The following is a 27698-nucleotide window of genomic DNA, read 5'->3' as shown; positions in this document are numbered from 1 at the left end:
CAACCAACTTGACAGAGCTTGTGTAACGCTCGTCCTCCTCCTTGTCTGAGGATGAGCAAGGATCGGACCAATATGCAGCGTAGTGTGAATACATCTTGATTTATTTAAAGAAAGACAAACACGAAGAACACTTGACAAAATAACAAATCGACGTGAACAGACCTGTACTTGAGAACATAAAACAAGAACAGGAAAGAACGCACAAACAGGAAAGAACACACGAACGGAACGAAACGAAACAGTCCCGTGTGGCACAAACACTGACACAGGAACAATCACCCACAAACAAACAGTGAGAACAGCCTACCTTAATATGGTTCTCAATCAGAGGAAACGTAAAACACCTGCCCCTGATTGAGAACCATATCAGGCTAATTGAAAATGAACCCAACATAGAAACACATAACATAGAATGCCCACCCAGCTCACGTCCTGACCAACTAAACAAAGACAAAACAAAGGAAATAAGGTCAGGAACGTGACAGCTTGACTTTAAAAAAAAATAAGAATAAGGGGCAAATATTGTACAATCCACCTGGTGTGCAAAGCCCTTAGAGACTTCCCCAGAAAAACTCTTTAATCGCTGCCAAAAGTGATTCTAACATGCATTTATTTAAAAAAGTTGTATTTAACGAGGCAAGTCAGTTAAGAACAAATTCTTATTTATAATGATGGCTTACCAGGGAACAGTAGGTTAACTGCCTTGTTCAGGGGCAGAAGGACAGATTTTTACCTTGTCAGCTCGGGGATTCGATCCAGCAACCTTTCTGTTACTGGCCCAATGCTCCAACTACTAGGCTACCTGCCGCCCCATTGACTCTGGGGGTTGAATAATTATCTAAATCAAGATATATGTGTTTAATTCTCCATTCATTAAAAAAAAAGTTTGCATTTTTCCTTCTACTTTGACAGAGTATTTTGTGTAGTTTGTTGACAAAAAATGGACAAAATCCCTTCTGTAACATAACAAAATGTGGAAACAGTCAAGGGGTGTGAATACGCTCTGAAGGCACTGTAGATATTTGTTTGCAATTACAGAGATCATACGTTTCCTGTAGTTCTTGACCAGGTTTGCACACACTGCAGCAGGGATTTTGGCCCACTTCTCCATACAGACCTTCTCCAGATCCTTCAGGTTTCGGGGCTGTCGCTGGGCAATACGGACTTTCAGCTCCCTCCAAAGATTTTCTATTGGGTTCAGGTCTGGAGACTGGCTAGGCCACTCCAGGACCTTGAGATGCTTCTTACGGAGCCACTCCTTAGTTGCCCTGGCTGTGTGTTTCGGGTCGTTGTCATGCTGGAAGACCCAGCCACGACCCATCTTCAATGCTCTTACTGAGGGAAGGAGGTTGTTGGCCAAGATCTCGCGATAAATGGCCTCATCCATCCTCCCCTCAATACGGTGCAGTTGTCCTGTCCCCTTTGCAGAAAAGCATCCCCAAAGAATGATGTTTCCACCTCCATGCTTCACGGTTGGGATGGTGTTCTTGGGGTTGTACTCATCCTTCTTCTTCCTCCAAACACGGCGAGTGGAGTTTAGACCAAAAAGCTCTATTTTTGTCTCATCAGACCACATGACCTTCTCCCATTCCTCCTCTGGATCATCCAGATGGTCATTGGCAAACTTCAGACGGGCCTGGACATGTGCTGGCTTGAGCAGGGGGACCTTGCGTGCGCTGCAGGATTTTAATCCATGACGGCGTAGTGTGTTACTAATGGTTTTCTTTGAGACTCTGGTCCCAGCTCTCTTCAGGTCATTGACCAGGTCCTGCCGTGTAGTTCTGGGCTGATCCCTCACCTTCCTCATGATCATTGATGCCCCACGAGGTGAGATCTTGCATGGAGCCCCAGACCGAGGGTGAGTGACCGTCATCTTGAACTTCTTCCATTTTCTAATAATATCGCCAACAGTTGTTGCCTTCTCACCAAGCTGCTTGCCTATTGTCCTGTAGCCCATCCCAGCTTTGTGCAGGTCTACAATTTTATCCCTGATGTCCTTGCACAGCTCTCTGGTCTTGGCCATTGTAGAGAGGTTGGAGTCTGTTTGATTGAGTGTGTGGACAGGTGTCTTTTATACAGGTAACGAGTTCAAACAGGTGCAGTTAATACAGATAATGAGTGGAGAACATGAGGGCTTCTTAAAGAAAAACTAACAGGTCTGTGAGAGCAGGAATTCTTACTGGTTGGTAGGTGATCAAATACTTATGTCATGCAATAAAATGCTAATTAATTACTTTAAAATCATACAATGTGATTTTCTGGATTTTTGTCTTAGATTCTGTCTCTCACAGTTGAAGTGTACCTATGATAGAAATTACAGACCTCTACATGCTTTGTAAGTAGGAAAACCTGCAAAATCGGCAGTGTATCAAATACTTGTTCTCCCCACTGTTGGCCCCATGATCTGAAATAAAAGATAAAATAAATGTTCTATACGCACAAAAAGCTTATTTCTATCAAATCTTGTGCACAAATGTGTTATATCAAGCATATCAAGAAGCTGATTAAAAAGCATGATCATTACACAGGAGCACCTTGTGCTGCGGACAATAAAAGGCCACTCTAAAATGTGCAGTTTTGTCACACAACACAATGCCACAGATGTCTTAAGTTTTGAGGGAGCGTGCAATAGGCATGCTAACTATAGGAATGTCGACCATTGCTCTTGCCAGAGAATTGAACATTAATTATCATAAGCCGCCTCCAATGTTGTTTTAGAGAATTTGGCATTACGTCCAACTGGCCACACAACCGCAGACCACGTATAACTACGCCAGCACAGAATCACCACATCCGGCTTCTTCACCTGCGGGATTCAGCTGATTAAACTGAGGAGTATTTCTGTCTGTAATAAAGCCTTTTGTGCGGAAAAACTCATTCTGATTGGCTGGGCCTCGCTCCCCAGTTGGTGGGCCAGTCTCCCAAGTGGGTGGGAGTGGGACTATGACCTCTCAGGCCCACCCATGGCGGCGCCCCTGCCCTGCCCAGTCAAGTGAAATCTATAGATTAGGGCCCAATTAATTTATTTCAATTGACTGATTCCTTCTATGAACTGTAACTCAGTAAAATCGTTGAAATTGTTACACGTTGAGTTTAGATTTTTGCTCAGTATAGTTTGTTTCGCTAATTGAACATAAGTGGGGCATTTAAGGAAAGTACTATGTAATAGGAATAACCACAATGGAATCTCCTTGATTCAGGGTTTCGATGGTGTCCATGTATCAGAAGTTCACAACAGCCCGTCTCAGCTATAGTCTAGGCCTACTTAGTGTATGATCTGTGAATCTTCTCAATGGGATTGGCTATGATGTACAACATCATGTGATATGTGGTCTGCCAGCAAGTGATCTGTCTGTGGTGTGTCTGCATGAACAGAGCACATGGACTGTAACGTCCTGTGCTTCCCAATCTGTCATTCTGTCCTCTCTGGGGTTATTTCTGTCAGAGTCTGGCTGTGAGACCGGAGTTCAGACCAGTTCACTGTCTCAGAGCCCAGTTCAGTCAGATGCCAATTTACAGGAAGCTACAACCAGGTCACAGATTAACTTCACTCTCAAAACCAACAGAGCCTCAATGGTAGTGAGGCAATGATGTAGGGAGGGCATGCATAGTACTGTGTATGTAACCTAAAAGATGGGAGGGAGTCTCAACTCTTTGAGGGATTATAGCAAGAACTGGATGACAGAAAATAAGCAAGAAATGAGTGCAGGGTGAAAGCTGGACTTAAAACAACAAAACAGGTTAATTCCTCAAAATGCAACCCTTTTGGAAAATGCTTAAGTCCTCTTTATTTATTTAACCTATATTTAACTAGGCATGTCAGTTAAGAACAAATTCGTATTTACAATGACGGCTTACCCCGGCCAAACCCGGGGTAGGCCGCCATTTCACCAGGTGACCTCAGTGCCGAGATGCTGCATATATACACTGCTCAAAAAAATAAAGGGAACACTTAAACAACACAATGTAACTCCAAGTCAATCACACTTCTGTGAAATCAAACTGTCCACTTAGGAAGCAACACTGATTGACAATAAATTTCACATGTTGTTGTGCAAATCAAATAGACAAAAGGTGGACATTATAGGCAATTAGCAAGACACCCCCAAAAAAGGAGTGATTCTGCAGGTGGTGACCACAGACCACATCTCAGTTCCTATGCTTCCTGGCTGATGTTTTGGTCACTTTTGAATGCTGGCGGTGCTCTCACTCTAGTGGTAGCATGAGACGGAGTCTACAACCCACACAAGTGGCTCAGGTAGTGCAGTTCATCCAGGATGGCACATCAATGCGAGCTGTGGCAAAAAGGTTTGCTGTGTCTGTCAGCGTAGTGTCCAGAGCATGGAGGCGCTACCAGGAGACAGGCCAGTACATCAGGAGACGTGGAGGAGGCCGTAGGAGGGCAACAACCCAGCAGCAGGACCGCTACCTCCGCCTTTGTGCAAGGAGGTGCACTGCCAGCGCCCTGCAAAATGACCTCCAGCAGGCCACAAATGTGCATGTGTCTGCTCAAACGGTCAGAAACCGACTCCATGAGGGTGGTATGAGGGCCCGACGTCCACAGGTGGGGGTTGTGCTTACAGCCCAACACCGTGCAGGACGTTTGGCATTTGCCAGAGAACACCAAGATTGGCAAATTCACCACTGGCGCCCTGTGCTCTTCACAGATGAAAGCAGGTTCACACTGAGCACATGAGCACATGTGACAGACGTGACAGAGTCTGGAGACGCCGTGGAGAACGTTTTGCTGCCTGCAACATCCTCCAGCATGACCGGTTTGGCGATGGGTCAGTCATGGTGTGGGGTGGCATTTCTTTGTGGGGCCGCACAGCCCTCCATGTGCTCGCCAGAGGTAGCCTGACTGCCAATAGGTACCGAGATAAGATCCTCAGACCCCTTGTGAGACCATATGCTGACACATGTACATTTGTGGCCTGCTGGAGGTCATTTTGCAGGGCTCTGGCAGTGCACCTCCTTGCACAAAGGCGGAGGTAGCGGTCCTGCTGCTGGGTTGCTGCCCTCCTACGGCCTCCTCCACGTCTCCTGATGTACTGGCCTGTCTCCTGGTAGCGCCTCCATGCTCTGGACACTACACTGACAGACACAGCAAACCTTTTTGCCACAGCTCGCATTGATGTGCCATCCTGGATGAACTGCACTACCTGAGCCACTTGTGTGGGTTGTAGACTCTGTCTCATGCTACCACTAGAGTGAGAGCACCGCCAGCATTCAAAAGTGACCAAAACATCAGCCAGGAAGCATAGGAACTGAGAAGTGGTCTGTGGTCACCACCTGCAGAATCACTCCTTTTTTGGGGGTGTCTTGCTAATTGCCTATAATTTCCACCTTTTGTCTATTCCATTTGCACAACAGCATGTGAAATGTATTGTCAATCAGTGTTGCTTCCTAAGTGGACAGTTTGATTTCACAGAAGTGTGATTGACTTGGAGTTACATTGTGTTGTTTAAGTGTTCCCTTTATTTTTTTGAGCAGTGTATATAAAAGTCATTGCCATAGAGAGTTGGAGGATGCAACATTGTATCTGTCCCATTATGGCGTCATTGAGGCCATCTCCATTTTGAAGCTTCCCCTAAAGTAAATGTAATTAAATTGACAAAATTGTATAACCTAATAAGCCTAGTCCTTTCTATACAGAAATAAATAAAATAATTCAAAATAGGTTACCAAGAAATCATGATTTGGCCACAGAGGATCTTTAGCTTCTTTAAAAATGGCAGTGTCTATCGTCGGAAGGGCCTGCCATTTTGGTAGCTTGCGTAGCAAATATCAAATAGATGATTGTTGAGTTGCAACTGTCAGTGAAAAGTAGAAAGGCCCAGCTAGGCATATTGCAATATTTGAAAATTCAATTGCGGGAAAAAAATGAAGACTAATCTGTGTTTTAGTTCAAAATGATTTTAGTTCAAAATGATCAACTTAACTGAGAGAACAGTATAGCCTATCTTATTGGCACCAACGGAGAGCATCGGCCATGTCCCCAGTGAGTGCACATATTCACTCTTTATCATTGTTGGGTCAGTGCCACTTTGGTTTGTTTTTGGACAATCATTTCCTCCTCCAAATTAGATGGATGTCATATTGTATGTGTCTCCCCTTCTCGTAGACCTACTATATGGATCAGACAACGTCGTTTTTATTCATCTGTTTGTCAGTGTCAGCAGAGTAGTCTACCCTGCAATTTTTTTTCCTATTAAAAAAGATTCTGCTAATGTCTCCAGTCATATAAAGTGTAGTAGAATTGCATCAAATGTGTTAATAAAAAATGAACAATTTTTCCAGTGCAAAGGAGAAGAAATGCATTTGAAAAAGCCTTGGCCTACTCGATGCCACTTCGCGCTAAGCCATGCATTGAAGTTTTTTTTGCCGAACAGTGATTGAGTTATATTATTAACCTAAATAATGACTATCCAATCTACTCATCACATTAGGAATAGAAGGCTATCTTCCATAAGTCTGCAAATGCAATGATGCATGGAATGCTTTATTATAAAGGTGAATTTTTATGGTGAAAATTAACTTCCCCAAATTTGAAACGCCACCTATGTTTGAAGTTGATAAACTGAAAGGGTGCATACTGCCACCTGGAGTGTGTTGTTTGAACAGATATAAAGCTAAGATTGGTGATTTACTGCCATTTGCAATTATGGAATGTATGCTCAAGAGTATAATTCATTGGCTGATCTCTCCTGATGACCTGAATGGAATTATGTGATCCTTCCTTAACCCATAGGAAGTCCCACCCAGTTGACTACTTCAAAATGGTGAAAGTCGTCAATGGTGCTGCCCATGCTAAAACAGCCTTTTGGGCACTAGAGTCCTCTTACGTCTATTGTCAGAGCCTGTCAGACTGAGATGACATCACATCAGACCAACGCGCTCCAGGCACGAGTGTTGTCTCATGGGGAGAAGCTCAAAAACTTTTCCTTGATTCCTCATGTCCTTGCTCCTTACCACCTCCCCAAAACCTATTGGATGAGGTCATAGAGAAGGGACCTCTGACCTTCTCATCCAATGGGTTTTGAGAAAGAGGTGTGGAGAGAGGATGCAAAGGAAATTTCACTTAATATTCTCCCATGGAAACCTCACTCAAATTGGGCATCAAGGAAATTTCAATTAATATTCTCCCATGGAAACCTCACTCAAATTGGGCATCCAATCTCACCTCAACATGGATCACACACTCAGTATAATGAAAAACAGGGTCTCGGTGTAAAAAAGTGCTTTTTCTTTGTACACACATTTACTAATGTCAGAAACATAACATCTCTCAAGCATGCAAACGGTTCAACTTGAAACTTAGTTTTAATAGGCGTAAAGGCCAAACAATTCATATCCGTTAGGCTTTTTGCATTGGGCACTGTATTGTGAAAAGCAAAGGTGAAGCATGAGTGATTAAGTTCCTGTGGGATTTCAGTCACAGTCCCTCATTCCCTTATACAGTCACTCAGTGTTTTTTGAAAAGCTGTGACTCAGCATTTAACTAACAAAATGGCCAGGACATCATTTTCAGCCCTGAATTATATTCTCCCTGTCTACTTGTGTGTGTCAAAAACAGACAGACTGAGAACAAAAGTGTCAGAATAACTTTTCCAGACGAGGTCTGGTGCGAGGCTGTGTGATTAGCTGGGGGTGTGGCGGTGGGGCCAGGGGACATAGTGCAGCAGTCAGCAGTCTCTTTGTCCCGGGGGAGTCAGCTGGGATGTGACGGCTCAGCTCGGACTCTCCTTTTGGCAGGAAACCCACAGGATGACGAGGAGGACAGGAAGATGACTGTCCTTCTCCCTGCTCTCCCATTTAACTCAAAAAGTCACCCTAGAACAGACACCCTTCAATTACCTAAAGGACAGTTTGAAATTTACTGGGGGGGCTGGTCTAACTCGAGACCAGCCCCCCCCCTACAGTACATTTTGAGTTAAATGTCACATCATGGTTTGCCATCCGAGGCCGTTCTGCCACCCCAGGCGGGACCAAAAAAGTGCCGCCCCCCGAAAAACTACAATTGTCCTAGTAAGCAAAATGACATTGAAGTTAGGTTCAATTTAAATTCTGAATGAAAGGTGAAACTGTGTCTTTTCCGGACGTTGAAATCAGGATAATTAAGTGAAAGTTGAAAAGACTTCATTTATAGACGTCTATGTTTGGGCCAAATCAATGCTGGTTGGTCGTCTGATTGGTTTAGATTTGGTCCAGAACAAAAACCAACATCTGTGGACATGGAAATCAAGGCCGGTTCACACTGCACCAAAAAAAGACATCCAGAAGCCTACATTGTTGCCTGAAATTGAATTTTAGAAATGCCCATTTATGTGGTAGGCCCACCGTTTGTAAAACAGGCAGTTGCATTGGCTTTATTAGTCCTGATTCCTGTGACTAATGAATTTGCCTATTTAAGCTCTGAATATCAGCTACCCAACTTTACAAGAAGGAGTTATGCTGAGCCTATTTGCAATGTGTTCACACAGCGGGAAATGCAGAAGTATTTTATTTCATTTCATTATGATCAACTCATAAAAACATTTACGGATACAAACTTGAAAACCACCAATCATGACAATTTAACCCAATGAAACTCCCGGACAGCAGCTGTGAGTAGCCTGATTGTCCATTCCATACTGTTCATTTTACTTTGACCTGTTTTAAGGATATGTTGTTTGTTAACATGCCAGTGAATTTTCTTTTGATTGTCCGCCATTTAGGTTATAAGCTAGTTAAATCGGAGAAGCCTGCATGATGTAAAAAGTTTCCGTCTCATTTACATTGTCATACATTTTAACTTCAGTCTGTAGGCTAAAGAAAAGTCCACATACTCTTTCTACCATTATGCTATATCTGCTACATGATTTTATAGATCATTTTTTTGACGGAACGTTGGTGGAGTGCTGCAGAGATGATGCGGCTCTCCAACAGCACCTGGAGAGGCGCGCAGGGAACAAACAAGATATTTTGGGTTCCCTGCCTTTGACAAAGTGGGAACTGCTTATCACAGGGCGGCATCAGTGCTCACCTAAAAAGCCCATATGCCACTGGTTGAAAGAAATTGTCATTGTTTTTGGGCAGGATTATGTGAGGTTTTATGTGTTGTTGGATGTGTGTCTTGGCCAGTTTAGCTCAGAAAATGTCGCCATCGCCAATCTGGCGCCATAGGCAGCGTCTAATTCTGCCTAATGGGCGGGCCGGCCCTGTGTGCAGGTAGCCTACAGGAGGCGGTTGAAGTAGCCTAATCATAATAAAACACTGGACCTGGTTGTGCTTATGCCACACAAAAGATAATACATTTTAAAAGTTGAGACAAATATTTAGGCTATATGCTATTGAAGAGTTATGAGTTCTAGGTGGGCAAGGAATAGAGGCTCGAATCGGAGGAGGCAGAGAGGGCATTAAGCTTTCCTGAATAACTGGGCCTGCTGGGAGCATATGTGGCAACATTTTTATAGGATGACTTGGGAGAATTGTAACGTCCTGACCAGAGTTCTTATGTGTTTTGCTTGTTTAGTGTTGGTCAGGACGTGAGCTGGGTGGGAATTCTATGTTGTGTGTCTAGTTCGTCTGTTTCTGTGTTCAGCCTAATATGGTTCTCAATCAGAGACAGCTGTCAATCGTTGTCCCTGATTGAGAATCATATATAGGTGGCTTGTTTTGTGTTGGGGATTGTGGGTGGTTGTTTCCTGTGTCTGTGTTTGTATTCTGCACCAGATAGGTCTGTATCGGTTTGCCACTTTTGTTATTTTGTATTTGTTTAGTGTTCACTGTAATTTTTGTTAATTAAACATGTTGAGCACTGGCTACGCTGCGTGTTGGTCCGATCCCTGTTTCACCCCCTCTTCTAGTGAAGAGAGGGAAGGCCGCCGTTACAAGAATGATGATCCGCAACAGACAGCGCATCTCAGTATCAGAACTAAAAATACAGCCAGACTGGCATGCTAATGTGTCTTTCTGTACCTTATAAACTGTCGGGAATAGACCCACTATTCTGATCTGATCCAATTGGAATGAAATATTTTGCGCCATTATTCAAAATGATATTTTCACAGCAGTTTACAGCCTAGAGTAGAATTTTGTACTCACTTGAAAACAATAATGCAATTACTCATTGTAATGTGGTATTGTAGACTAGGGAGGATAATTGTAGTGACCCTAAACTAGATCAATAGGGGAGCGTTGAGCTGAGCGTCTCATGTCTTCACTGTTCTTTCATGCGCAATGACGCACCATGGCCTCTCTCCACTTATATTGAAAATTGGTGCAGCTTTGAATGCTTTTGTGTGTGGTATGATTGCTAGTTAGCATATTGCAGATCTGGACCTACCCACCACTATTGTCACTATGAATGGTGTATAAGGTGCAAGATAGACAGACTAGAAATGCACGATATATCGGTGAACATATCGGAATCGGCTGATATTAGCTAAAAATGCAAACATCGGTATCGGCCCGATGTCTAGTTTAACACCGATGTTTAAAACCGTTGTCAAAGCTTCCGTGCATACCTATAAAACGTAGGAACATTACATAATAACGCCACGTGAAATTTTGCACTACATGTGCAACACAGCATTCCTAACCTAGCCCACAATGTCTGCTGTGTGGATCGAGCAGTCAACAAGTTGAGCAGTCATTTGAAAGAGTAAAAAAAATTCAGCGACACAACTCAAAGGCGAAATCCATTGGAGCCAAGATAATGGAATTCATTGCCCTTGACAATCAACCGTTCTCCGTAATGGGTTATGTTGGCTTTTTCCGACTAGTTGAGTACCGGTACACACTACCAAGTGCTCTATTTTTCAGAAGTTGCCCTACTGGAGTTACACAGCAGTAGCGTCACTGCTATTAGCATCACGACATACATAAACTCTGCACATTTATTTTGAATTTTTTTCCCAGGACCCTGTCTTTCAAAAATAATTCGTAAAAATCCCAAACTTCACAGATCTTCATTGTAAAGGGTTTCAACACTGTTTCCCATGCTTGTTCAATGAACCATAAACAATTAATGAACATGCACCTGCGGAACGGTCGTTAAGACACTAACAGCTTAGAGACGGTACGCAATTAAGTTCACAGTTATGAAAACTTAGGACACTAAAGAGGCTAAAGAGGCCTTTCTACTGACTCTGAAAAACACCAAAATAAAGATGCCCAGGGTCCCTGCTCATCTGTGTGAACGTGCCTTAGGCATGTTGCAAGGAGGCATGAGGACTGCAGATGTGGCCAGGGCAATACATTGCAAACAGCTGATCGTCCTCGCAGTGGCAGACCACGTGTAACAACACCTGCACAGGATTGGTATATCTGAACATCACACCTGCGGGACATGTACAGGATGGCAAAAACAACTGCCCGAGTTACACCAGGAATGCACAATTCCTCCATCAGTACTCAGACTGTCCGCAATAGGCTAAGAGAGGCTGGACTGAGGGCTTGTAGGCCTGTTCTCACCAGACAGCCCCGGCAACAATGTTGCCTATGGGCACAAACCCACCGTCGCTGGACCAGACAGGACTGGCAAAAAGTGCTCTTCACTGACGAATCGCGGTTTTGTCTCACCAGGGGTGATGGTCGGATTTGCGTTTATCGTCGAAGGAATGAGCATTACACTGAGGCCTGTACTCTGGAGCGGGATTGATTTGGAGATGAAGGGTCCGTCATGGTCTGGGGCGGTGTGTTATACCATCATCAGACTGAGCTTGTTGTCATTGCAGGCAATCTCAATGCTGTGCGTTACAGGGAAAACATCCTCCTCCCTCATGTGGTACCCTTCCTGCAGGCTCATCCTGACATGACCCTCCAGCTGACAATGTCACCAGCCATACTGCTCGTTCTGTACGTGATTTCCTGCAAGACACGAATGTCAGTGTTCTGCCATGGCCAGTGAAGAGCCCAGATCTCAATCCCATTGAGCACGTCTGGGACCTGTTGGATCGGAGGGTGAGGGCTAGGGCCATTCCCCACAGAAATGTCTGGGAACTAGCAAGTGCCTTGGTGGAAGAGTGGGGTAACATCTCACAGCAAGAACTGGCAAATCTGGTGCAGTCCATGAGGAGGAGATGCACTGCAGTACTTAATGCAGCTGGTGGCCACACCAGATACTGACTGTTACTTTTGATTTTGACCCCCCTTTGTTCAGGGACACATTATTCCATTTCTGTTAGTCACATGTCTGTGGAACTTTCATTTTATGTCCCAGTTGTTGAATCTTGTTTTGTTCATGCAAACATTTACACATGTTAAGTTTGCTAAAAATAAACGCAGTTGACAGTGAGAGGATGTTTCTTTTCCCCCCCCTAAATTTACTATGGAACGCTGTTTGGGATTTTGCATGTCAAAAAAGATACACTAGCACTGTCAAAGCTGTACAAAAAAGTCTGCAAACAAGCAAACACCGGCCACGAACGATGTGTTTTTAGAATACCGCGTTGGTAATAAAGCATAATTTGTTCGACCGCAACTTCTGGGGTAGCTAGCTTTAGCTTGGCACCTAGCTAGCACCAATACAACCAGCCTGAAAACAATGACCAGTAGAATCTGCAGTCATTTTCATTATTCTTAGCAATGATTTAGGAATCATTTTGAGTAAGTATTAGCTAGGTTGCCTATTGAAATTGAACTTCAGTTCATGAAAATAAATAGCTAGCAAGCTACTTAACCCTGTTGTCCAAAGCTAATGTTATAAGCAGCCAGCTAGCTTCATCTGGCTAGTGAGGCTTTACCGGACCGGGTTATGTGTTATGAAGCTTGCCGCAATAAGGACTAGGCACAATAGTGGAATTTGCGGTTTGCCTTCAAAATAAAATATGTCATTGACAGTGATGCAAATGAATACAAATAGTAGAAATATGCCATACTTTTATTTTGAAAGCTAACCGCAAAGTCCACTATTGTGGCTAATCCTTATTTTGGCAAGCTTCGCATAGATGGGTCCGACCACCATTAATCAAATAAGAACTGTCTTATAAATTAGGGTTATTTTAGATGAGGACACCTAGCTATATAGTTAGTTAGCTAATTATAGCTACTGAAACAGATTATGTCGTTTTGCTCTGTTTTGGGGGAAGAACATTGTTTGCATCCATGAGCTAGCTAGCCTTTTTTATGACCAGCACTGTAGGTGCGTGAGACAGCTTTACCAGCATCATAGCATACGTATCAATGAATCGTTGTGACATATGAAATCCGAGTGATAGGGTAATCAATGTGTAAGAACTACATAAAAAAATTATCAACGCGTTCAATTACTATGTAACATGCAGTCATATTCAGGTCCTGATTGGTCAAATAGTGTTATTTAACATGTCAAATAGTGTTATTTGACGTGTATCTTTTATGACACGCAAAGACCCAAACTGCGTTCCATAGAAATCCTGGTTGAGAATGAAACGACTGAACAAATAAACAACAAAACAGCACAGCAGGTAAGTGAAAGAAATAGGTTTTCATTATGTTTTACTGGTAATGGGGATATGTAAATGTATGTAAATGCCAACAAAATAACTTTTTGGTCAGTGTGGTGTGTGTGAAACCTTTATTTAACTAGGCAAGTCAGTTAAGAACAAATTCCTATTTACAATGATGGCCCGGACGACGCTGGGCCAATTGTGCGCCGCCCTATGGGACTCCCAATCACAGCCGGATGCGATACAGCCTGGATTCGAACCAGGGACTGTAGTGACGCCTCTTGCACTGAGATGCAGTGCCTTAGACCACTGCGTCCATGTGTGTTAACTATTTAACTGTACTAGAATGCTTAAAAGGCCACCATTAAAAAAATTTAATTGGTTATCGGTATCGTATCGGGGGTTTTTTGGCAAGGAAAATATCGGATATTGGTATCGGCTAAAAATGTCATATCGGTGCATCACTAAGACAGACTGTAGACCATATTGACCTGTGGTATAGTTAGCGCACGTTAAAGCGTAGTGCATAAGGCAAGTACCAAAACATCTTGATATAGTGGAGGTGCATGCTAGGAGATGAGGAAATTTAGCTTGGATGGAAGAAAATATATAGTCAAACCAGCAAAAGGGCGAATGTAAACCTGGGAAAAAACGCATCACCCTCCTGTGCCCAATAATGGCAATGTTTTAAAGCTAATTTCCTGCAATTCTACACATTTTGCCTTGGCTTATGCAGTGTAGAATTAAAGATGGCGCTGATAGACATGGCCGCTCTGTTTGTAGCTACTAAGTCACTTTTGTAATATATATATTTTTGGTAATTTCTCACATTATTAGCCCAGAACGTTTTTTTGCGTTATTACATACAGCCGGAAATAACTTTTGGAAATCAGAGCGGTGGTAACTAACCAGCATTTTGATTAGAAATATGACTTTCCTGAATTGGATCCTTTGTTAGTACCCTCCAAGGTGATTTAACTTATCCCAGAGGCTGCTCCAAGACGCCGCCGGCGGAGAAGTAGTATTCAGAGTGGATTTTTAGTCTGACTCAGGAGGCGTGCACACCATCTACCACTTCAGAGCATACTCCTTACTAATGTTCAGTGAAAGGCCTGATTATCAACAACGATGATCCTACAGGGAGGAGGTGAGGGCCATGGCGGAGTGGTGCCAGGAAAATAAACACATCACCGGGGGCACACTGCCTGACCTCCAGGACATTTACAGCACCTGGTGTCATAGGAAGGCCAAGAAAATCATCAAGGACCTCAGCCACCCGAGCCACAGCCTGTTCACCCCGCTATCTTCCAGAAGGCGAGGTCAGTACAGGTGCATCAAAGCTGGGACCGAGAGACTGAAAAACAGCTTCAATCTTCAAGGCCATCAGACTGCCGGACTCCACCCAGTACCCTGCCCTGAACTTAGTCACTGTCACCAGCTGGGGTACCACCAGGTTACTCAACCCTGCACCTTAGAGGCTGCTGCCCTATGTACATAGAATCACTGTTCACTTTAATAATGTTTTCATACTGTTTTACACATTTCATATGTATATACTGTATTCTATTCAAGGCCATCCTATTTAACCATTGCTGCACAGACACTATTCTATCCTACGTATTCTTCAGATATACTACATATTATATCCACATACTGTCCATAATGTCTATACATCCCATACACACACACACACCTCGTTCTAATATTTCTATATATCTTAATTCCATTATTTTACTTTTAGATGTGTGTATTGTTAGATATTACTGCACTGTTGGAGCTAGGAACACAAGCATTTCGCTACACCTGCAATAACATCTGCTAAATACAGTATGTGTACGCGACCAATAAAATGTTATTTTATTTTGTTCTTATGCTATCTGAGTGACTCAAACATAACACAATTAATGGGGGCCCATGCCATGACATTTTGGGAATTTAAGATTCTCTTCAGCAAAGTATCTTGTATATCTTGTGTCCCTGACTATTTATATTTTGGTGATTGTTAGTTCTCAAAGACTATAATTACATAGATACATTATCTTTTCTGCATACATTATATCTGGTTTTAGTCATTTGTTTACACAGAAAACGTTTTACCATCCTGATTTTTAAGCAGCCCGCCGCTGCTAAATGAATATAGGCTGAACACTGGTAACTCTAAGGATAACACATGTGAAGAGGGGAGCAGATAGACAGACAGGGAGGCCATATAGAGAGGGAGAGCGAAAGCTAGAGCTGAGCCACAGAGCAGCCCTATGTGCACTGCCAAGCTCTGGGCAGCCAGGGACTCAGCAGACAATACTGGCTGCCAGCCTTCCCCCACAGACTCACTGGAGATACGAGATACAGATACAGAGAGAGAGACAGAGAGCAAGAGAGCGAGCGAGAGAGACAGAGAGAGACAGAGAGCAAGAGAGTGAGCGAGAGAGAACGAGAGAGCGAGAGAAAAAGCGAAAGAGAGTGAGAGAGACAGAGCGAGAGAGTGAGACATAGAAAGCGAGACAGAGAGAGCGAGACGGAGAGAGCGAGACGGAGAGAGCGAGAGAGAAACTCCCACATCTACTGGGTGAAATACCACAGTGTGCCATCACAGCAGCAAGATTTGTGACCTGTTGCCACAAGAAAAGGGCAACCAGTGAAGAACAAACACCATCGTAAATACAACCCATATTTATGTTTATTTATTTTCCATTTTGTACTTTAACCATTTGCACATCGTACAACACTGTTGTAACAATGTGCGAGACCGAGAGAGCAAGCGAGACGGAGAGAGCGAGACAGACAGAGAAAGCGAGCGAGACAGAGAGAGCGAGCGAGACAGAGAGAGCGAGCGAGACAGAGAGAGCGAGACAGACAGAGAGAGCGAGACAGACAGAGAGAGAGAGCGAGCGAGACAGAGAGAGCGAGCGAGACAGAGAGGGCGTGGGTCTATTTCTCTTCTACCATCCACTCCCCCACTCCTCAACTCAGACAAACAGGCATACAGATGCACCCTCTCAGCCTGCAGTAGGAATTCCAGGCCCCGTGCCTGTAATCTCCACACAGACAGAGAGAGGCCAGTAGCAACTGCCACTACCTCAGTGGCTTCCTTCAGGGAACAAACAATGGAAGGCTCTGCTGGCTGCCTGAACTCCTGAGCCCCGTCTGAGAGCCTGGACACACACAGCAACACACACACACACACACACACACACACACACACACACACACACACACACACACACACACACACACACACACACACACACACACACACACACACACACACACACACACACACGGGGGCTTCCCTGAAGGAAGCCACTGAGGGAGTGGCAGTGTCCCTGTGGCCACTGGCCTGTGTCTGTGTGGAGGCTACAGGCACGTCCAAGTCTCTGTTGATATGGGCAGCAGTGATAGAGAATGTCTGATGACACAGATTTCTCTTCAGCCTGTTTTCAAACAGCAATGTCATCAGTGATGCAAAGAGTTAGATGCTGCTTTCACAACAAAAATCTTCAGCGGTTTCCTGAGGAATAAACAAAACAAGGCCTTCTACAATAGGCAGCATGACTTTGCACTATTCCCTCTGAAAACAATAGAAGAAACTGTAGCCCTCGCTCTGAAATCTTAGCCGTCAGTCTGGCGCTCCTCAGAGCAACCAAGTCATTCGTTTAACCTGTAAACCCTATAGTGTTAACCCTTGTAGTGTATAACGACACAACAGGGGAGGAAAAACCTGAACATCAATGGATGTTGTGTTACATTTTCTCACAGGAAAGCCTGTAACTGTCAGGTTAGTCATATCACATTAGGGTCGTTCCATATCATTTCAGCAAGCCATGACATCCCCCATCTCAGATCGTTCTGAATTTGTTTCTGTAGTTAAAAACAGATAAGCATTCCTGCAACATTATTTTGTTGATGTAACGGTCGTCATAGTCGTTCTCCTCCTCAGACGAGGAGGAGCATGGATCGGACCAACGCGCAGAGTGGTTAGTGCTCATATTGATTTAATCAAAACGAAACTGAACACTCACAAATACAAAAAACAACAAACGTGACAAAACCGAAAACAGTCCCGTGTGGCACGAACACTGACACGAGATACAAACACCCACAAAACACACGTGAAACCCCGCCTGCCTTATTATGATTCTCAATCAGGGACAACGATTGACAGCTGCCTCTGATTGAGAATCATACCAGGCCGAACACAAAATCCCAACATAGAAAATCACACATAGACAAACCCACCCAACTCACGCCCTGACCAACTAAATAAATACAAGACAAAAGAAAACAGGTCAGGAACGTGACAGTTGAAATGTAAATTGAACAGAGAAATTAAGCAAATAGATTACACCAAATGTAACATTGTATTCATACAGCATATAACATCCGAGTTGGATCCCAAAAAATTCTAACACTAGTTAGGTATCCATCCAATTGGCAACGTATTTTCATGAAAATATTCAACAACAAAAAAAATATGCACATTTTCCCACCAGTGGTGTGTTTCCACCAAATTGACTTGTTGTGGATAAAAATCACTGTGATGACGTAGTGCAAACAAAATGTACTTTGTTTTTGCTTAAGTTTTCATGTACTGAATGCAAATCTAAAGTTCAATGTGTTTCCATCGCATTTTCAACTCTATCTATCGTTAAATAGCAAATGTGCCTACTGGTCTTGCCACGAGTGCTCTAGCCAACAGCTCACAGATACAGTTCGGGTAGGCTAGTCTACATGATGAGATTATTATGGATAAGAGCCAAAACCTTTATATTTGTCAAAAGGCAGTCAAGCATCGATCAAGTCACTAAAATAATACGTTAGATATTAATTGGAAAGGAGCATCAAGATCACTGTGGACTTTCACCACCCTGTAAAGTTCATCAAAAGTTACAGTGGCTTACGAAAGTATTCACCCCCCTTGGCATTTTTCCTATTTTGTTGCCTTACAACCTGGAATTAAAATAGTTTTTGGGGGGGTTTGTATCATTTGATTTACACAACATGCCTACCACTTTGAAGATGCTAAATATTTTTTATTGTGAAACAATCAAGAAATAAGACAAAATAACAGAAAACTTGAGCGTGCATATTTATTCACTCTGCCAAAGTCAATACTTTGTAGAGCCACCTTTTGCGGCAATTACAGCTGCAAGTCTCTTAGGGTATGTCTCTATAAGCTTGGCACATCTAGCTACTGGGATTTTTGCCCATTCTTCAAGGCAAAACTGCTCCAGCTCCTTCAAGTTGGATTGGTTCCGCTGGTGTACATCAATCTTTAAGTCATACCACAGATTCATAATTGGATTGAGGTCTGGGCTTTGACTAGGCCATTCCAAGACATTTAAATGTTTCCCCTTAAACCACTCGAGTGTTGCTTTAGCAGTATGCTTAGGGTCATTGTCCTGCTGGAAGGTGAACCTCCATCCCAGTCTCAAATCTCTGGAAGACTGAAACAGGTTTCCCTCTAGAATTTCTCTGTATTTAGCGCCATCCATCCGTCCTTCAATTCTGTCCAGTTTCCCAGTCCCTGCCGATGAAAAACATCCCCACGCATGATGCTGTGGGGATGGTGTTCTCGGGTTGATGAAAGGTGTTTGCTCCAGACATAACGTTTTCCTTGATGGTCCGAAAGCTCAATTTTAGTCTCATCTGACCAGAGTACCTTCTTCCATATGTTTGGGGAGTCTCCCACATAACGTTTGGCGAACACCAAACGTGTTTGCATATTTTTTTCTTTAAGCAATGGCTTTTTTCTGGCCACTCTTCCATAAAGCCCAGCTCTGTGGAGTGTACAGCTTAAAGTGGTCCTATGAACAGCTACTCCAATCTCCGCTGTGGAGCTTTGCAGCTCCTTCAGGGTTATCTTTGGTCTCTTTGTTGCCTCTCTGATAAATGCCCTCCTTGCCTGGTCCGTGAGTTTTGGTGGGCAGCCCTCTCTTGGCATGGTTTGTTGTGGTGCCATATTCTTTCCATTTTTTAATAATGGATTTAAAATGGTGCTCTGTGGGATGTTCAAAGTTTCTGATATCTTTTTATAACCCAACCCTGATCTGTACTTCTCCAGAACTTTGTCCCTGACCTGTTTGGAGAGCTTCTTGGTCTTTATGGTGCCGCTTGCTTGGTGGTGCCCCTTGCTTAGTGGTGTTGCAGACTCTGGGGCCTTTCAGAACAGGTGTATATATATACTGAGATCATATGACAGATCATGTGAACTTAAATAAAGTCCACCTGTGTGCAATTTATTAAATTTCACTTCACCAATTTGGACTATTTTGTGTATGTCCATTACAAGAAATCCAAATAAAAATATATTTAATATTACAGGTTACAAAAAAAATTACAGGCAAAATAAACTGCATGGTTTCCCAATTCGCAGAGGGAGGACCCCAAACAATATCATGTGACTCCAAATTTACTTTGATATGATGTGTCACGTTCCTGACCGGTTTTCTGTTATTTTGTATGTGTTTGACGGTCAGGGCGTGAGTTTGGGTGGGTAGTCTATGTTGTGTGTTTCTATGTTTGTTAAGGGTGACCTGATATGGCTCTCAATTAGAGGCTGGTGGTTTTCATTTCCTCTGATTGAGAGCCATATTAAGGTAGGTGTTTTCACTTTGATTGTTGTGGGTGGTTGTCTCCTGTGTCTGTGTCAGTGTATGTTACGCCACACGGGACTGTTTTCGGTTTTGTTTGTTTGTTCGTTTTATGTAGTCAGTTTTCCTGTTATTGCGTTCTTCGTGTTTCATGTAAGTTCGTCGTCCAGGTCTGTCTACGTCGTTTATTGTTTTGTAGTTTATTCAAGTGTTCGTCGTGTTTTCTGTTATGTTTAATAAATAATATGTCGAACTACAACGCTGCATTTTGGTTCAATCCCTGCTCCTCCTCTTCGGATGAAGAGAGGAGGAGGAGGAAAGCCGTTACATGATGGATGCGCATAAAGGCTTTTCCACCGCTATTTCTCGCATAATTAATTTTACCGCCACAAAAAGATCCCACCATGTCGAACGAACAAATTATCTGTCAGCATTATAAAAATTGTTCCGAAACTCCCTGTTCCATCACAGCTGTCATGATTTTTTTTTGTCCATAGATTGCTTACAGGTTAAGGAAACCAATGTCATTTTGAAAATTTTGATGAAAAATATCACTTTAACATTGGGTGGGGGAGAGACTTAAAATAAAATAATCTAATAGCAGAAACAGCATCTAGTGGTCAGAACCTGGTAATATCAGGAAGTAGGATGGGACATAAACCTTCAACAACTAATTTCTCTGAACAGGGGAAAAAAATACAATCACCAAATTCACTGAGAATACGTTACATAGGATGAAGAAATAATACTCTGAGCCGCAGCTCCATACTACTTGTCATACATAGTGAACTGAAACTGTACAATCGTTGTCGATTTGGGATTGGCATCTTTGTCAATGTTCAAATTGTTCTGGGTCCAAATTGGATGACATGTACTATATTTATTGAATATTATATGAATCCTATCATTTTAAAATACCCAATTTGCAATCAATTAGCTTAATTTCTCAGAGTTCAAATGATATTTCAACAAAATAATGTTGCAGGAATGCTAATCTAACCCGTTTCTAACTACATTAACAATTTCAGAACAATCTGAGATGGTGGGTCCTCTTTCTTGTGCTTTTTAAGGTAGAAATGACCCATTATTCTATCAGTACAGCTAAACGCCACATCATAAACCAAATATGAACAAATGTTGCCACTGAAACATTTGTTTACATAGGCCCCCCTCCCAAGTTACCCTCACTCAAGCCCCCCAACATGTCTCCTCAGTCACTAGCACTTATGGGAGCTGGGGGTATGAAGGCGGAAACAGTTGGTAATCTCAATGGGGAAGGTTAAACAAACAAGTGTATATCTAACAGCCAATCAGAGCCTGAGACAGTCAGAGTAGTAACAGGCTGAACCAGTGCAGAGTTGTTCTACATACAGTAGTACAGTAAGGAGACCTGGGGATCTCTCAAACAGGAACAGTAAACACACTCTACTGGCTGGCCGACTGGTTGGTCAAGGCTGGCCTGGCTGACAAAGGCCTGTTTGTTTGTCCTTTGTCAGTTAGTTCTGACTTAACAATTAAATATATAATTTGGGAACGCCACAATGTTGTAATGCCTTCAGATTACAGTCAGTCTGACTCAAGTCTTTTCGAAGGAACATGTCCGTCATTGTGTTCATACTTGAATAATGTACAATACAGGCATGATAAGTACACTACTCAAAAAAATAAAGGGAACACTTAAACAACACAATGTAACTCCAAGTCAATCACACTTCTGTGAAATCAAACTGTCCACTTAGGAAGCAACACTGATTGACAATACATTTCACATGCTGTTGTGCAAATGGAATAGACAAAAGGTGGAAATTATAGGCAATTAGCAAGACACCCCCAAAAAAGGAGTGATTCTGCAGGTGGTGACCACAGACCATTTCTCAGTTCCAATGCTTCCTGGCTGATGCTTTGGTCACTTTTGAATGCTGGCGGTGCTCTCACTCTAGTGGTAGCATGAGACGGAGTCTACAACCCACACAAGTGGCTCAGGTAGTGCAGTTCATCCAGGATGGCACATCAATGCGAGCTGTGGCAAAAAGGTATGCTGTGTCTGTCAGCGTAGTGTCCAGAGCATGGAGACGCTACCAGGAGACAGGCCAGTACATCAGGAGACATGGAGGAGGCCGTAGGGGGGCAACAACCCAGCAGCAGGACCGCTACCTCCGCCTTTGTGCAAGGAGGTGCACTGCCAGAGCCCTGCAAAATGACCTCCAGCAGGCCACAAATGTGCATGTGTCAGCATATGGTCTTACAAGGGGTCTGAGGATCTCATCTCGGTACCTAATGGCAGTCAGGCTACCTCTGGCGAGCACATGGAGGGCTGTGCGGCCCCACAAAGAAATGCCACCCCACACCATGTCTGACCCATCGCCAAACCGGTCATGCTGGAGGATGTTGCAGGGAGCAGAACGTTCTCCACGGCGTCTCCAGACTCTGTCACGTCTGTCACATGTGCTCATGTGCTCAGTGTGAACCTGCTTTCATCTGTGAAGAGCACGGGGCGCTAGTGGCGAATTTGCCAATCTTGGTGTTCTCTGGCAAATACCAAACGTCCTGCACGGTGTTTGGCTGTAAGCACAACCCCCACCTGTGGACGTCGGGCCCTCATACCACCCTCATGGAGTCTGTTTCTGACCGTTTGAGCAGACACATGCACATTTGTGGCCTGCTGGAGGTCATTTTGCAGGGCGCTGGCAGTGCACCTCCTTGCACAAAGGCGGAGGTAGCGGTCCTGCTGCTGGGTTGTTGCCCTCCTACGGCCTCCTCCACGTCGCCTGATGTACTGGCCTGTCTCCTGGTGCCTCCATGCTCTGGACACTACGCTGACAGACACAGCAAACCTTTTTGCCACAGCTCGCATTGATGTGCCATCCTGGATGAACTGCACTACCTGAGCCACTTGTGTGGGTTGTAGACTCCGTCTCATGCTACCACTAGAGTGAGAGCACCGCCAGCATTCAAAAGTGACCAAAACATCAGCCAGGAAGCATAGGAACTGAGAAGTGGTCTGTGGTCACCACCTGCAGAATCACTCCTTTTTTGGGGATGTCTTGCTAATTGCCTATAATTTCCACCTTTTGTCTATTCCATTTGCACAACAGCATGTGAAATGTATTGTCAATCAGTGTTGCTTCCTAAGTGGACAGTTTGATTTCACAGAAGTGTGATTGACTTGGAGTTACATTGTGTTGTTTAAGTGTTCCCTTTATTTTTTTGAGCAGTGTATATTTTGTCTTTGTACTGGATCATTTGAGGAGGGTTGTTTCTCTTGAAGCATACCATAAAATGTGATTTACAATAGAAGAAAACTAGTCCCAGTTGCCAGAGCCTGGGATAAACCTGGCCTCCCGGGTGGTGCAGTGGTCTAGGGCACTGCATCGCAGTGCTAGCTGCGCCACCAGAGTCTCTGGGTTCGCGCCCAGGCTCTGTCGCAGCCGGCCGCAACCCGGGAGGTCCGTGGGGCGACGCACAATTGGCATAGTGTCGTCCGGGGTAGGGAGGGTTTGGCCGGTAGGGATATCCTTGTCTCAGTATGTAAAAATGTAATAAAATGTATGCACTCTACTGTAAGTCGCTCTGGATAAGAGCGTCTGCTAAATGACTAAAATGTAAAAATGTAATAAACATGTATCATTATACACAATAAGATACTTTATTGCAAATCAACAATGTTAGACAGGACACACTGTGCAAGACAGCGCAGTACAACAGGGAAACAAGAATACAGTAATACTGATCTCTTTTTGCATCTCCTATCCTCAAGCATTTCTATGGAAGCACAGCCAGGCCAATGAGGCTAGACATCTGGGTCATTGTGGGAGTGGGAGACCAAGGATGTGCAGGTGAAACAGGTACCAGAGCAGCTCCACACAAAAAAGGTCGGTCACATCTGAGGAATTCACTGGTGAGGAATTATTATTTTAAATTATCCCCATATTTTCCTTTCACTATTGGTACAGCAGTGTGAAGACGAGTGTCTTAAACATTAAAGTCAGCATCTATTCCAATCGAAGCTTTGTTTTCATTGCTTTCTTTTCCCTCTGCTTTCACTCGCTCACCTTTCTCTCCCGCCAGCAGTAGGTCTCACAGCTCATTAGACCACCCCTCCAAAGTAAAAACTTTCCCTCTTCACAGCCCGAACTTGAGCTTGCTGGCTCAAAGCAAAACGTTGACCAGACTTCCATTCACCAGAGCAGTGACTGTGATACAGGTTCTCTCCTCCTTTTGCCTCCAATTCTTTCCTCCAGGCCTCATGACACCTCTGAGGGGAGATTTAGTGTTAGTTCTCAGTCCAGGGCAGCACACGCTGCTGGTAAGTCTTAGATCATGCTCTCCCCTCCAGCCCTGGCTGTGACAGGCAGGCAGCTTTTTCAATGTCTGCAAGGTTTTCAATCCAATGAGGTCAAACCATAAAACACACTGACAACAGGATAATTGCCTTCGTGCTGGACTGAATATGATCAATAAAACAGGATAATGGCCTTTGTGCTGGACTGAAAATATTAAATAAAACAGGATAATGCCCTTTGTGCTGGACTGAATATGATCAATAAAACAGGATAATGGCCTTTGTGCTGGACTGAATATGATCAATAAAACAGGATAATGGCCTTTGTGCTGGACTGAAAATGATCAATAAAACAGGATAATGCCCTTTGTGCTGGACTGAATATGATCAATAAAACAGGATAATGGCCTTTGTGCTGGACTGAATATGATCAATAAAACAGGATAATGGCCTTTGTGCTGGACTGAATATGATCAATAAAACAGGATAATGCCCTTTGTGCTGGACTGAATATGATCAATAAAACAGGATAATGGCCTTTGTGCTGGACTGAATATGATCAATAAAACAGGATAATGGCCATTGTGCTGGACTGAATATGATCAATAAAACAGGATAATGGCCTTTGTGCTGGACTGAATATGATCAATAAAACAGGATAATGGCCATTGTGCTGGACTGAATATGATCAATAAAACAGGATAATGGCCTTTGTGCTGGACTGAATATGATCAATAAAAGAGGGCCTCAGCTATGTCATTGGGTGAGGAGGTAAATAGACCCTCGGATTAGTCATGTCAGGAAACTTGATGACAGTAGCTACAGTGATGGGACCAAGATATTCTTTACCACTCGGCCATCAGATTTGCCACCAATGCTCCTTATAGGACACATCACTGCACTCTATACTCTTCTGTAAACTGTTCATCTCTGTATACCCGTCAATACCCGCAAGACTGTATACCCGCAAGACTCACTGGTTGATGCTTATTTATAAAATCCTCTTAGGCCTCACTCCCCTCTATCTGAGATATCTACTGCAGCCCTCAATCTCCACATACAACACCCGTTCTGCCAGTCACATTCTGTTAAAGGTCTCCAAAGCACACACATCCCTGGGTGGCTCCTCTTTTCAGTTCGCCGCAGCTAGTGACTGGAACGAGCTGCAACAAACACTCAAACTGGACAGTTTTATCTCAATCTCTTCATTCAAAGACTCAATCATGGACACTCTTACTGACAGTTGTGGCTGCTTTGTATGATGTATTGTTGTCTTTACCTTCTTGACCTTTGTGCTGTTGACTTTGTCCAATAATGTTTGTACCATGTTTATGTGCTGCTACCATGTTGTGTTGCTACCATGTTGTTGTCATGTTGTGTTGCTACCATGCTGTGTTGTCACGTTTTGCTGTTATGTTGTTGTCTTAGGTCTCTCTTTCTGTAGTGTTGTGTCTCTTGTTGTGATGTGTGTTTTGTCCTATATTTATATTGTATTTATTATGAAAAAAATACAAATAAATCCCAGGCCCCCGTCCCCGCATAAGGCCTTTTGCCTTTTGGTTGACCGTCATTGTAAATAAGAATTTGTTCTTAATTTAACTTGCTTGCCTAGTTAAATAAAGGTCAAATAAAAAATAAATATATATTACACACCGTGCCCCCCTTCACTCACACAGACGGGCAGTTATCTCCTCTGGCCCAGTCAGTTAGCACTCTCGCCAGCTGCTATCCAAATTACCACTAGCTCTGTACACACCCCTTCCTCTCACAACAGACTGCAGAGTAGCACTGCAAATAATAGGGGAGCCTTCTTCCTCAGATCACCACGCAGTGGAGGGTGATGACAGTAACACAATCCCCCAATAAACATCTCTTTTGAGCTGGTAATCAAGGAGGATGTGTCAGTCTTGTTTATTAAGAAATAATTTACCAGAAAGGGAAAAAAACAAAAGAAAATCAACATTATTGGTGTTTACAGCCTCACCGCTGGGCTGAGAACTGTAAAGGAATCAAATGGTATTTATTCCCACAACAACAACAACAACAAAGATCCTAGTCTAATATCAAGTGATTTCTTACATTTACATCTACATTTTTGTCTAACCATAGCCTAGGATAATTTGTGAATGTTACCAGTTTTCTACTCTGAAGGTTTGATGATAATAGACATGAAAATGAGCAAGAGTCGTGCAGCTCCAAGGCTCTCCAAACATACCAAGCATTGGCAGGTCTCTGTTTAAAAGAAGAAAGCGCAATCAAAAATGCTTGGCGAGTGCCCAAGGCAAGCGTCTAAATTGGAAATGATGTGGGTCCTAAAGTAGATATCTGGCCTTCCTTTGTTCAAGCTATGGTTCAAACAAGACAGTTAGTGTTGAAAAATCCAACAAGCGCCTCAGCTGTTTAACCAGGATATTGCACAACACGTCCTGCCATCCAGTCTGTTACTAGAAAATCAGCTCCAGACTGTTGAATTCCAGCCCTTCTTATTAATTCCTGATCCTGGACCCAAGGGACTCAAGTAAACACTGAAATTCTGAGAAAATGAGAGACTAGTGGTTTTCAGCAGAAAAACACAGTATCCGGGGTGTGTGAATCTGCATTTCTGTGCAAATGAGAGTAAAATGTTTTTGTTTGTTTTCTTTTGTATTATGGGGTATAATCTGGACAGAAGCCACTTAAGAGAAGCTCTTTTCCCTTGCCTTTTAAATGGCCTCGTGGGTATTATAGGTCTTTGCATTTTGGTGAAATAAAAATGACTTATTCTGTTCTGTACTCCCTTATAATGTTGACATATGCAGTCAACTTTAGTTCTACCGGTTGGTAAATTGTTTATAATGTCAATTTTTTAAGAACAAAGACATATTCTAAATGTAGATTAGTAGAAAATATGTTATAAGGAAAATTACTTTTCGAAATGAGTTAGGTATGCGTCATCATGCAAGCTATGTGTATGATCAGACTTCATGTTCTCTTGAACGCGTCTTACAGTATTGTACTACTTTGGTAAGTAGGCTCAAACTAATTAATGGATAATTCTGGTGTCACATGAGACCCAGAGACTATGGTGAAAGAGTAGAGTAGGTGGCCAAAGCTCTGGGAGTTGTGGAAGCTGACACCCGTGTCAGCCATGGCCATTGGAGACCTTTACTGGAAGGGTTCAGGCAGGGGGACTCCAGTTATCAAGATCTGTGTATAACATGCTTATCTTCACATTTGAGATAGGGAATTAACCTGGTGACACTCTTTCCTTCCTAGCTAAAAAGTCTTACGTAACATGACCGATTTCCAGAAAAGGAATCCATATTTGGATTATTATAATGACAATGACCTGCAACAACCTGGTCATAAAAAAATTAGGGAGCACAAAGACTGCTGTTTTCTCATCAGCATAAGAGTTCAATCTGTGTTCTCCAA

At 43.3% G+C, this 27698-nt stretch overlaps 1 protein-coding gene across 1 annotated transcript in view; it reads right to left on the bottom strand.

The window, feature by feature from the left end:
- The window catches only part of LOC129810572 (RING finger protein 11), a 38543-nt gene that overhangs the window by 9570 nt on the left and 1275 nt on the right, over positions 1-27698 (bottom strand). The gene's annotated exons all lie outside the window — the stretch shown is intronic.

This window comes from Salvelinus fontinalis, chromosome 14, assembly GCF_029448725.1.
Source record: "Salvelinus fontinalis isolate EN_2023a chromosome 14, ASM2944872v1, whole genome shotgun sequence".
Lineage (NCBI taxonomy): Eukaryota > Metazoa > Chordata > Actinopteri > Salmoniformes > Salmonidae > Salvelinus > Salvelinus fontinalis.
The sequence above is the reverse complement of the archived record's forward strand: the minus strand, read 5'-3'. Positions and strand labels throughout refer to the sequence as shown.